Source organism: Balaenoptera borealis, assembly GCF_965194805.1.
Source record: "Balaenoptera borealis genome assembly, chromosome: 2".
Classification (NCBI taxonomy): domain Eukaryota; kingdom Metazoa; phylum Chordata; class Mammalia; order Artiodactyla; family Balaenopteridae; genus Balaenoptera; species Balaenoptera borealis.
The window spans coordinates 159,719,463-159,733,400 of NC_138867.1; the positions used below are offsets into that span (position 1 = coordinate 159,719,463).

The window sequence follows — 13,938 nt, forward strand, 5'->3', positions numbered from 1 at the left end:
AAAAAAAATTTTATTTGAGCAGTTGCCACCCCACCCCCACCCCCATCCCCAATCTTAGATGACCCTGTACAACCCAGGCCTTGTTGTTCATAACCTGTATGCACAGACTCCCTGCCCTACAGCCAGCTGTGTTGCTTACCCAGCACTGAAGGACTGAACTTGGAATTCTGGCTCATCGTATAAAAGGCCTAAGTCCTTAGTATGGCATTCAAGACACTTCATGGTTTGGCCCCTAACTGTTTTTATACACTGTAAGACAGGAGTTCCAAATGTGGGGTCTCCTAAAAGTTCTATGGATCTCTCTGAAATTGTATAAAATTGTGTGTGTGTGTGTGTGTGTGTGTGTGTGTGTGTGTGTCAGAGGCAGTGGAATTCATCAAACGATGCACCTGCTCTAGTGTCATTGCTGTTAGTTGGGGCCACATGGTTAGGTCTGGCTGATGGGAAAATAGACTTCTGCAGTGCTAAGGCTATAAGAATTTGGAGGTATTTGTTACATCAGAAGATCCTACCTTATCCTGACTTATGTAAGTGGGAGATTGACCACAGATTTCATTAGATTTCCAAAGGGCCCATGACTAAGATAAGGTTCAGAATCACTGCTCTTAGGGAAAAGTATAAATTTACATTCTTGGTGAACATAAAGTGTTTTCCATGGTCCCCCTAATGTGAATCATCTATTTAATCATTCATTTATTCATATTCATTTATTCATTTAATCATTCATTCATTGAAACACTTGCTAGACACAAGGAACTGTGCCAGCCTCTGGGATGCATAGGTAAGTGATATGACTTTTGCATCGCCCTGCCTCTGGAGTGGGTGTTCCATTTATGTTGTTGCAGGGATTGTTGAATACAGGAATACACAAATGTTTGGATGAAAATGAATGAATGTACAATGCATACAAGGTAGCTGTGTATCCTATGTGCACACTGCATGAAGGTCCCCAGTGGACGGAGCAAGTGAGGACAGGAATACAGGCTCCATGCCACTGACCAAGCCAAGCTATGGGAGTCCCCAGATGTGCTTTTTCCTAATTTTGCAAAGACACTGTATGGGAGAGCAGAGCCTCTGAAGAGATTCATGCTTGAAGGAAAAGAAGAGAGGGGAAAAAGTAGGCCTGGGCCATGCTCGGGAAGAACATCCAGACTAAGAGAGGAGAATGGCAAACTCATAAATAATTTCTCTATCTCTACATCTCTAAATGCAACAACATTCACAGGAGTAGCCACTCTGCCCTGGGTGTGGAAGGTCAGCGAAGGCCTGAGAAAGATGGAGAATGACAGCTGTGTAGTTCTGATGGATGGACAAAAGGGCAAGGGTGTTCCAGGAAGAGGGAATGGCATGGACAAGCAAGCTGGAGGGTTTGGGGTTTGAAACGATCAGGAATCCCCAAGACCACTCTCACTTCTGACACCAACTACAAGTTACGGGATCCTCAAGACCATCCTCCTGTTTGATAATTTACTAGAAACACTCACAGAACTCACTGAAAGCTATTATACTCACAGTTGTGTTTGTCACTGTGAAAGGATACAGATTAAAATCAACCAAGGGGAGAGGCATGTAAGGCAGGCTCCAGGAGAGTTCCAAGGGCTAGATGCCAGTTTCCTCTCCCAGCAGAGCCACGTGGACAGTGCTTACTTCTCCCAGAAATGATGTGTGACAACACACACAAAGGACTTCCAACCAGGGAAGCTTAATGGAGCCTTGGTGTCCAGAGTTTAACTGGGGCTCAGTCATGTAGACATGATTGACCATCCACTTGACTGACCTTAATCTCCAGCCCAAAGAGAGGGAGAGCTGATAACATGAGACCCAAAGCCTTCACAGAAATCACATTATTAGCATAGACCATCCAATGTGCTCCAAGCCCCCAGGTAAACAGAGACACTCTTGTCAGGCAGGACATTCCAAAGACTTCAAGATCACCTCGAGGAGCCAAAGACAAAGGCCAGACCTCTCTTTGGGCAAAGTTCCTTTTCTGCATAACGCATAGTCTTGCATGGTTGGAATATAAGGCAGGAGGGTGGGAGGAGGGCTATAAGGGAGAAAGCAAGAAAGACAAGTTGGAGCAAGATTGCAAAGGACCTGGTTAAAAATGTGGGCTTCAGTAGCTGGGGAAGGAAGGAAAGGGACCTCTCCTCTGTGGAGAATCACTTTTCCTGCATTATTTCATCTGATCCTCGAACAGGCTGATCACTTTCCTGAGGCTCAGAGACATGAAATGATTGAAGTCAAGACTGGACAAGCCAGGATTTGAACTCAGTTCTGGGTGTTACACCAGTTATATCCAATCAACATATATTTGCTGAGTACCTACTATGTGCCAGGCTCTGAGCCTTACGCTGGATAAACAATGGTAGTTAAAGAGACATGGCCAATGCTCCCCTAGGGCATCAAGCACATAAGTGAGATTAAGCCCATAACCTACAAATAGACTCTCCTTTTTAACTGTGATAAATACAATGAGAGAGACTAGCAGAGGCACCTGATGTAGACTGGGGTGGTCAGAGAAGGCCTCTCTAGTGAGTGGGGTCCAAGCCAATACCTGAAGGAGGACTTGGAGCTGAGCAGGTGAAGAGCGCCTGACGGAAGGCATTCGAACTTTCCTGTTCCATCCTGGTTCTATCCTTGGAAGTAGAGTTATCCTCGCTTAAAATAATCCATTCCAGGGTAATGGAATTAGAAAAAAATCGTCCTACAACTTCTGATGAAATAATTGCTTCAGGCAAGTTTCATCATTAAACACTAAAACTATAAGGTGAAAAGTTTTGAGGGGACAGGGCAATACATCAATAAAAAAAAATATCTTTGCAATGAAGATAAACATTGCCCTAACCAAATGAACAACCTAACAGATGGGACAAATGACACGATAGCATCACCTATGAAATATTCTTGCCAAAAAGGTTTAGCCTGAATATAATTATTAAGCCATGGTACTTAACCTCAAAATTACAAGAAAAACAAGAAATAGACCGGGATGGGGAAAGCTTCATATAATCTTTTTTAAAAATCTGTGTCATTTTTTAAAAGTGGGGGTTGGTTGTCCACTCTCACCACTATTATTCAACATAGTTTTGGAAGTGTTAGCCACAGCAATCAGAGAAGAAAAAGAAATAAAAGGAATCCAAATCGGAAAAGAAGAAGTAAAGCTGTCACTGTTTGCAGATGACATGATACTATACATAGAGAATCCTAAAGATGCTACCAGAAAACTACTAGAGCTAATCAATGAATTTGGTAAAGTAGCAGGATACAAAATTAATGTACAGAAATCTCTTGCATTCTTATACACTAATGATGAAAAATCTGAAAGTGAAATTAAGAAAACACTCCCATTTACCATTGCAACAAAAAGAATAAAATATCTAGGAATAAACCTACCTAAATAGACAAAAGACCTGTATGCAGAAAATTATAAGACACTGATAAGAGAAATTAAAGATGATACAAATAGATGGAGAGATATACCGTGTTCTTGGACTGGAAGAATCAACATTGTGAAAATGACTCTACTACCCAAAGCAATCTACAGATTCAATGCAATCCCTATCAAACTACCACTGGCATTTTTCACAGAACTAGAACAAAAAATTTCACAATTTGTATGGAAACACAAAAGACCCCGAATAGCCAAAGCAATCTTGAGAATGAAAAATGGAGCTGGAGGAATCAGGCTCCCTGACTTCAGACTATACTACAAAGCTACAGTAATCAAGACAGTTTGGTACTGGCACAAAAACAGAAACATAGATCAATGGAACAGGATAGAAAACCCAGAGATAAACCCATGCACATATGGTCACCTTATCTTTGATAAAGGGGGCAAGCATATACAGTGGAGAAAAGATAGCCTCTTCAATAAGTGGTGCTGGGAAAACTGGATAGCTACATGTAAAAGAATGAAATTAGAACACTGCCTAACACCATACACAAAAATAAACTCAAAATGGATTAAAGACCTAAATGTAAGGCCAGACACTATCAAACTCTTAGAGGAAAACATAGGCAGAACACTCTATGACATAAATCACAGCAAGATCCTTTTTGACCCAGGTCCTAGAGAAATGGAAATAAAAACACAAATAAACAAATGGGACCTAATGAAACTTAAAAGCTTTTGCACAGCAAAGGAAACCATAAACAAGACGGAAAGACAACCCTCAGAATGGGAGAAAATATTTGCAAATGAAGCAACTGACAAAGGATTAATCTCCAAGATTTACAAGCAGCTCATGCAGGTCAATAACAAAAAAGTAAACAAGCCAATCCAAAAATGGGCAGAAGACCTAAATAGACATTTCTCCAAAGAAGATATACAGATTGCCAACAAACACATGAAAGAATGCTCAACATCATTAATCATTAGAGAAATGCAAATCAAAACTACAATGAGATATCATCTCACACTGGTCAGAATGACCATCATCAAAAAATCTAGAAACAATAAATGCTGGAGAGGGTGTGGAGAAAAGGGAACACTCTTGCACTGTTGGTGGGAATGTAAATTGATACAGCCACTATGCAGAACAGTATGGAGGTTCCTTAAAAAACGAAAAATAGAACTACCATACGACCCAGCAATCCCACTACTGGGCATATACACTGAGAAAACCATAATTCAAAAAGAGTCATGTACCGAAATGTTCATTGCAGCTCTATTTACAATAGTCAGTACATGGAAGCAACCTAAGTGTCCATCATTGGATGAATGGATAAAGAAGATGTGGCACATATATACAATGGAATATTACTCAGCCATAAAGAGAAGTGAAATGGCATTATTTGTAGTGAGGTGGATGAAGTTAGAGTCTGTCATACAGAGTGAAGTAAGTCAGAAAGAGAAAAACAAATACAGTATGCTAACACATATATATGGAATCTAAGGGAAAAAAAAAAAGGTCATGAAGAACCTAGTGGTAAGACGGGAATAAAGACACAGACCTACTAGAGAACGGACTTGAGGATATGGGGAGGGAGAAGGGTAAGATGTCACAAAGAGAGAGAGTGGCATGGACATATATTCACTACCAAACGTAAAATACATAGCTAGTGGGAAGCAACCGCATAGCACAGGGAGATCAGCTCTGTGCTTTGTGACTACCTAGAGTTGTGGGATAAGGAGGGTGGGAGGGAGGGAGATGCAAGAGGGAAGAGATATGGGGATATACATATGTGTATAACTGATTCACTTTGTTATAAAGCAGAAACTAACACACCATTGTAAAGCAATTATACTCCAATAAAGATGTTTAAAAAAAAAAAAGAAAGAAAAAAGAAAAAAAAAAGTGGGGGTCATGTTCTAAAACAAAAGAGACTGGAGAATAAAGGCATGAAACTTGACTGGATCTTGGTTCAAAGAAAACACAGCCAAAAAGACTTGGAGGGACAACTGAGACTGGGTATCAGATGATATTAGAAAATGAGTGTTAATTGTCCTGGGTGTGATGAAGTCATGATTATGAAGGCTAATGTCCTTATTTTTAGGACATGCATAAAAGAAGCAGTTATGGGAAAAGTGTCCTGGTGTCTACAGCTGACTTTAAAGGGGTTCATATACATAAAGGAAATAAGGAAAAAAATGTTAATTTTTAAATTTGTGTTAAATATTCAGCTGATCATTACAATATTTGACATTTTTCACAGTTGGGGGGGAAGAAACATAAAGGGTTCAGTTATACATCACAGCTTATCTGCCAACACCAGGAGACCCCAAAACATTCACCAGAGTCCTTTTTAAGAAACCAAGCCTCTGGTTAGGCTGCTGGCTCAGGCTGGGGCTCCCATTCAGAACTTTGTCTTTGTTTCCATGCCCCATTGACAAGAACTGTAGGCCCACTCATGGGTAGCCTGTCCATAAGAAAAACGTATCTGTCCCTTCTACCTACCTCTGCCTTCCAGCCATGAAAAATATTGTAAGCTGCTAGGTAATTCGCTCCTCCTCCCCTTTGATCATCTGATATGGATAAGACTGACGTAAACCAAGCTTCCCGAGTAGACCCTGCAGGGCAGGTTACCAGTTTGATCCAATGAGCCAATGGGATAAAGCTTTCTCTTCATCCAAGGGAACCAAAGAGAAGCCCTCTCTTTTTCCTGCTGGACAGTTATGAAGAGAGATGTGGCCCCAGGAGCTCCTGGTCACCATCATGGGACTGGGACTGGGAAGAAGGATGCCTGAGACGAGATGCTCTCCAAGGAGCTGAGAGATGGAGCATCTCAATCACCTGCCGGGCCCCGGACCTCGCCACCTTGTGAAACTACTTGTCCCTGGACTGTTCAATAAAATGATGCAATACATCTTCTAAGCCAGTTTAGTTTGGATTTTCTGCTCTTGGCCACATGATCAGTTCAAACCAGGACAGCAGGGAGTGAGTCAATTGATGCTGTTACAGAAAACAGCTGTGACCACCATGTTCATATTCGAGAAATGGCTGAGCAGTCGCTAAATGACTCAGTCTCAAGTTCCTCTCCTAACCCGCCCCATCCGGCAGCCTTCTCTGCCAGAGTGCACTTTTAAAGAGACTCCCTGCCAACTTCCAAAGCACACTTTTTTTTTTTTTCAAAGGTGCTATACTCTAATTTGGAAGTTACATCAGAGACTTTGGAAGTATCCATGAATTATTCAAGACCATCAGGATAATGAGCCAGTTTCTCAATGGTCTGTTCAAGTCCCTAGATCTCCATCTTGTCTTCCCTTTTCCTCTCCTGCTCTCCTATGGAGGGGCTGCTTTGAACTTGGAGTTAGACGGATCTCTCAACCTCGAGCACATTACTTTACTTCTAAGCTTCCGTTTCTTAATCAGTAAGATAGGAATAAGAATAGTCACTCCGTAGTGTGGAAGTGAGGATTACCCAAGATTAAATAAGAGAAGACTAGCTCCAGGGCAGTATGTTCACCTTTTCTTCTTTGTCCTTCTCTCACATAGCATTCTGCTTTACTCTGAGAGCTCCACATCCTCCCAGCCTTCTGGGGTCACCCTTTCCATAACATAACTGCCAGGCAAAGTAACCCATGTTCCCATCCTCTTGGACCACAGGAAAGCCAGCCTCCTTCTAAACATTTCCGAAGGTTCCCTGGCCACGACTGTCACTCATTCTCACCCATTAGCGTACCCCCTATATCTCCCCTCTGCCCCAGACGTAGGGTGGCCCCTTCTCCCAGGTGTGGAGAAGCCAGACCCTCCCATCACGTGCTGGAGGCAGCACCAAGAGAGGGCCGCTGGTTCCTTTGGTGTTTACTCCAGACTTGAGGCTATTAGAGGCAAATTCCAATGCAAAACAAGATAACTGATATTTGAAACTACTTTATTAGCACACTTACACAAAATGGTATATAATTAAAGTGATGCTTCCTCACACTCCAATTTCCTACCCCAAAAGGAACCACTGCTTTTAGTTCCTTATGTATCTTTCCAGATAGTCTGTGGATTTACAAGGATACTTTTTTTCCAGAAAATAAACATTGACACAATATTATAAACCAGGGCTCTGAAGTCTAGAAGGTCAAATGCACAGCCATGTCTCTCTGTGGTCCAGATTGCTGTCACTTCCCAGCGTGCCCTTCCACTCAGAGCCAAGCCCTCTCTCTCCTGCTCTCCCCTTATCATAAGCCACTAGCCTCTCAACTGCTCCCAAAGCCAGTTAACATCCACAACTGCTGCTTCATCTCCAGAGTAGCCTATTCTCACCTGCACACGGCAAAAGCCCATGAAGACATCTTCCCAACCGAAGGTCAGCCCTAGGAGCCAATTACGCCCCACCTCTCAAGCCGCGGATACAAATGCAGCCGCTGGCGGAAGAGTAACATTTTGTTGGATTTGTCCCCACTTCATCATAGTTTTCTGTTGGCCAAGCTAGTTTCAGCAAATGCTGCATGACTGTTTCTCCCATCCACCAATTTTCTGTCCAGAGGCGTTGGCTGAGTATGAAGGATGTCCATCGCCTCCAGGGAGCCCTGTGAGTGGACATCACCAGCCCCACTTTACAGGTGAGCAGGTGGGGCTCTGAGAGGCTGAATGACCTACCTGACCCCAGAACAGGCATCCAGTGTCGACTCCCACCCTGTGATTGACCCAACAACAGCCCTGTCTCTCCCGCTGCCACCCACAGGGACTAACTTCACTAGATAATCAAACTGCTCCCCTAACTGCCAGCTAGGAAGCTTGCAGGTTGAGCTTAGAGTGGAGACAAGAAAAGGAGCAGAGCTAAATGTTGGAGGAAGAGGCATCGGGTGCTGAGCTTGCAGCAGCAAAAAGAAGGGATCCAAGGACACTCAAAGGTTAAACAGTACATCGAAGCAGACAAGAGGCAGAGTAGAACAGGTTGAAACGGGTGCATGTTGTCCCAGTGCCTTCACAACCGGCTCCCAACCCACCTCGCAGTTCTCATCTCCTGTAGCCACATCCCTCTTTGCTTATTCCCAGCCGGTACAGCTCTCTACTGAAGGACCCCCTATACACCATTCTGCAAGCTTGAGCCGTTCCACAAGCCTCCCTGCTCTGCCCACACTGATTCTTCTGTCCGAACTCCTTCCCATCTCCCCTGATGTCATCCGTCTTGAACACCAAACTTCTGAAACCCAGCTGAAGACACCTGGTCTATGACTCTAGCCATTCCTCCACCCCGTGCCGACCCACCCAGCTGGCTCAGAAGGTCAGGGTCTAGGGAGGAGGGAATCTCCTATTGCTAAACCTGCAAGGAAGGCTGACACAATGGAAGAAAGTTTTATTTCAAGTCTAATATATGCAAATTGTAATCTAATCTCATCATCTCATAGTTGGTAGAGCATGACAACAGGGAGAGAACAATTATAATCATAATTAATTATGAGAGAAATCGAAGATGTTTTTGAATATGTTTTGAAGCTCAACTTTTATTCCGAGGGAAGCTCTTCTGAGATTCATCACGTTTAAATGCAAGGGGACACGCTAGATATCGTGTAGGGTAAATCTTCTCCTAGTTTATTATTATTTTTATTATTAGTGCCAACTATACCTTATGCTTGCAAGTACCCAAACTTGTCACACAAATGTCCTTTACCTCTTCTCATCTATGAGTGTAATTGTAGTCAATGAGAGCAATAATGACTCCAACTGCCCTGGCTCATTGCCACCACGGCTGGCACGTGACAAGCAGCCTCCAGCAAAGTCCCCACCCCAAGTAGTTCCAGAAGGTCTCTGACAATCCTCCTGGGTGTTCACGTTCCAGCTCCGTTCCTGCCAACCCTGCAGTCTCTCTGCTCTTCCACCAGGCTCCCCGGTTCACACTGCAGAAATATCCTCTTAAGTCTTAAGTTCACGTCTCCACTGGCACCACCACCAGTCTCTACGCCACTCTACTGAACACAGAAATCCCCCACCCCCTGCCCTGTGGTCTTCCCTGGTTTGCCAGCACGTACCAGCCATAAAGATTGTTCGTTGGACCCAGAGGTTTCCACTGGGGCTGCTACATCTCTCGGCTTGCCCTCTAGGTACCATTTTCCTGCCTCCGGCTGCCTCTTTGGGAAAGCAGCTCCCCAGAGTGACTGCAGCAGGAGCAGTGGACGCTGTGCTAGACACAGCTGCTGGCTCTGGCACTGCAGCTCTGCTCTGGGGGGCAGGGCCTTTCCTCACTGACCAGAGCAGTCTGCTGCCCACTAGAGATGCCCCAAACTCACTCTGGGTCAAGGGTCATGGGAGTGCATGGCAAAGCGGGCCAGAAGAACAACTCTCTCTCTTTGGCTGAGAAAGGGACCCCATCCAGAACTGCTTGGACCCCAAGATGTTACACAGACAACTGTGAAAGCGCTCCTTCCTTTTTTCACTACAGTGCATACAGCCTCTTGCTAGAGTCCAGTCGTACACCCAGGCAGCTGGTCCAGGGGCATATGGAGTAGTAGGTATGTCGCTGCACAGTCTACGTACGAGCCTCACTTCCCTCCAATGACTAAGACTTGGTTACTTAGCAACCACCTCAGCCTCCCCTAGTACCTTCCTCCCTTGGGGTCAGTTCTCTGCAAAGAGACTTCCCCACCCCCTGACACATATGTATTGCAATCAGGCAGGTCCCACCATCTCACCTGAGCAGCCATGGGGAGAACTGGGCTCCCACTGAGTCCCCATCAGGATAATCCTATCAAACATGACCTTCAATCATTTTTCACTAATTGAGCACCTGCTCTGTGCCAAACAACTCTCTGGGCCCTGGGGAGACAAAGTTCCACACACACTTCACAGAATCAGGCTCAAGAGGTTACAGGTGACTTAACTGGAACCTCACAGGCAGCGAAGGCAGAGCTGGGCCACCCAGAACCAGCTTTCCTGTCCAGGCTCTGTGACCCCAGGAAGAGATTTTCTCCAAAGGTCCCCAAACCATGCTCTTTGCAGAAGCCTTCAGCTATACCAGGAAATAATTTTGCTTTTCCTGTCCATGTTTTGGCTTCTGCCCAATTTCCTGAATATGAGGGAATTCTGGGAGAATAAGGACCACTTTTAGAAACTAGATGAATCCAGGAGCATTTGAAAGTAAAATGTGAATTTGGGCTCAAACACAAGTGTTAGTCTCTAATCTTCAAGGCATAAAATTTGCAAAGAGCCTGCAGGAGTGGTGGGGAAATGGAGTTAGCATTGCAAATATGGGCTCCTGGTGGGATCTGAGGCCAAGCTCTGGCACTTAGCTTGGTGCTAGACACCCATACCCATGCACGTTGTGATTGGAATATTAATTTCCATTATTCAAACAGAGATGGCAACCCTCCACCGGGGCTTTGCATTCCACAATCCAGAACGTTTTCTGAGCCAGGCCTTGTGCTGAGCATTTATGTTATAGATACGAACCGGGCACGATTCCGCTCTTAAGGATCACATGATCACAAACACAGAGGCAATCAATGACAGAAGTGACAGCAGCTGCCACTAGTTGAGAGCTTCTGTATTCCAGGTGCCATGCCGGTACTTTGCATGCATGATCTCATTTAATCTTTACAACCTTGCAAGGAGGTTCTATTATGCCCCAATTCATAGAGAGGGAACTAACTCTGAGAGAGGTGCAATAATAACCTATCCAAAGCCCCACAGCCAACAGACAGGAACCTGGGTCCACCTGGGGATTCCTAACCCGGGTCCATCTGACTTCAAAATTCATGCTGTTAACAACTGTTCTGTCATAATCACAAAACAGCAAGCCGAGTGCTGCACCAGAAGGGTGAACAGGGTAAAGTGGGGTGCAGAGGACAGGAGGAAGTAATTCAGTGGAAGAGGTGAAATGGAGAAGCGGAGGGAAAGAGTGAGTTGGAGGAAAAGCTTCCTAGAGGTCGTTGCGTTTGAGCTCAATTTAATAGAATCCTGGTGAGTTTTCTGGGTGGATGAGGAGTCAGGCAAGCATTCCAGGCACCAGGAACAACATGAACAAAGACAGAGCTTCAGAGTGTGTGACATAAATAAGAAAGAGCAAGTTGTTTTCAATGGATAGGATGCAGGTGAGTGGGGAGGGGCATTTGCTACCAGTGAGACTGGCAAAAATGTCTGGCACTGAAGAGCCTTGAATGCCGTGCTGACAGGGCTGGACTTCATCCTTGAAGAACTGGAAGCCATTGAATGATGTAAAACACAAGATCAATCTGATGAGGGGTTTTGTTTCCTAGAAAATTCACTCTGGGGTATGTAGAGAATGGATTGATAAAGGGAATGGATGATAAGCTATGAGGACATTAAGGGTGGGGAGATGTGACACAACTTCTCAGGTCTCCTAACGGTTGAACAGACATATTCTTCTGAAGTTTCATGTGCATCACTTTCTTGGTTGAAATATGACCTGGTCAGAAAGACCTAAATAACCCCCCAGAGAAATAATTTAAATGGTCTGAGAAAATGGTTCCTAAAAAAGGCCAGCTTCATTTTTCTAAGTCCTATACTTGAGGCTCAGAAGTGATCATGGCCCAGGCAGAAATGAAGACACTGTGGAAATTCCCCAGCAAAGCTGGGCTTAGCCTGCTGCAGACATGGGGAAGGCATGACCTTTTAGGCTCTGGAGAGTCATGATAACAACACACATTGTCCTGGGGATACAGGAAAGATACTCTCATCAGAGATCCAAAGGTCTGAATAGCATTTTTCCTGGCTTACTTTTCAAAAAACCTGAGATTATGGCTCTGGGCTCCAAAGGCTGCCAGGACAGTGTCTGTCATATTTTGTTTTAAAATGCTAGGGATTTTGCACTTTGCTGATATGCCAAGAAAACACTGGCTTTTCAGAGACATCGTTTTTTAAATTGCATTTCTTATCCTAGGACTAAAACATCTATCACCACAAAGGACACAGAGGGAATCAAAAGGAAATAAAATATAGGCTGTATAACCTGTTCAGCCTAAAAGGATCATTTTACACATGCAATTTCCTTCCACACTGTGCCATGTGCAGACATATTGCTTATAAAGTTGTCATTTCAGAAGATGCAACATCTTTGGGGGGCAAAAAAAGTTGCATTGAAAAAAGAAAGTTGCATTGCCCATCTTTCATTGCATAGCATTTCCTTAGGAAATATTTCAGGAGGACAAGAGTAAACAAACAAAAATTAACAAAACATGAGATTTGGAGTCAGAAAGCCCAGTTCTGCCTCTCACCAGCTGCGTGAGCCTAGGCAGGTGACTCCCCATTCAGGATTTCCTCCTCTGCAGGAAGAGTGTAAGGAGAGCCCCTACTTCATTGGATACCGTGAGAAAGAAATGGGATGATGCCTGTGAGATTCCCGGCAGGGTGCCTGGCACAGGGCGAGCATCCGCCAAATGTCAACTGGTGTGACCCAGCCATTATTATTATTATTATTGAAATATTAACTTATAATCTTATTATAAAAGTAATCACTTCACATTAAATTTTTTTTTAAATATAGACATGCTAAAAGAAAAATTTTAAGCCATGCATAACCTTGCTGATCCAAATAATACTGTGCATATTTCTATGCTATACCTTCTTGTCTTTTTTCTATCCAAATATACTTGGGTATATACAGAAAAAAAGTTTCAAAAATAGGACCATGCTATACATACTTTTTTCAGTGAGCTTTGTGGCAGGAGACCTCATGAAGGCAACAAACTAGTGAGAAGCACCACGTCCATACTCTGCACTGAGTGGCAAGAGTATAAGCATGTACCCAACGTAAGCAAGTGACCCAGGATTCAAAATTCCTGATTTCTTTCTTGACCAGCAGCCAGCCATCTGTGCAAGCTTTCTAAGAAAGAGGTCATGCTTGGATTCCCATCTATCATAAATAGTAACTACTAATCCTTCGCAACCGAGGTCTGATATTAATTTCCATTTTCTTCTTACTAAGCAGTTGGTGAAATCGTATAGGCAGATGAGGCGAAGAGACTCTGTGTGCTCAGATCTGTTGAGGTCCAGTGTGTGTCTTGTATTCTTCTGGGATTTCTGGGTTTGCTGCAAATCTCTGTCTGCATATAAATAACCCATCTATTCTGAGGCGCTGCTTTGTCCTATTGTGTCCCTCAGTTTCCCCTGTTATCGTCCATGCTCAGAAGTCCTCTAAGTACAACCACATGGAGTCCCTTCCTAGAGACCTCTGCTTCCTCCAAGGCTCTCTGAAAAATGCCCTTTGCTAGTTAGTGATGGTCTAGAAATGGCAACTCTACTTGCCTGGACATATAGTTCTCTGTGCCATTTAGAAAACTGCTGGGAGTCTGACAAGGATGGTTGTAATCCACCCCATCTATGGAGAAGAGTAACTTCCCAGCTGAGGTCCCTGGTGAAATCAGATCCCCCAGGGAATCCAGTGCAATCCAAGTAAAAATGGGTTGCCCTAAAGGCAGCCTCGACTTTGGGTTGCATCCAAAAGAAATACAAGTACAGTTATGAAAGCCTTGAAAAGTGAGGCAGGTCTGTATTCCAAGATCTCTTCGAGCGCATGCAAAGGGGAAATTGCATGTCACAAAACCAA

General features: G+C 44.0%; 1 long non-coding RNA gene across 1 annotated transcript in view; it reads left to right on the forward strand.

Annotated features, from left to right (window-relative positions):
* The first annotated feature begins 3,485 nt into the window (after positions 1-3,485).
* LOC309623785 overlaps positions 3,486-13,938 on the forward strand; it is a 519,468-nt gene continuing 509,015 nt past the window's right edge. The window contains exon 1 of the long non-coding RNA XR_014241641.1: positions 3,486-5,297. This is a non-coding gene — a long non-coding RNA (uncharacterized lncRNA). The remainder of the gene's footprint in view (positions 5,298-13,938) is intronic.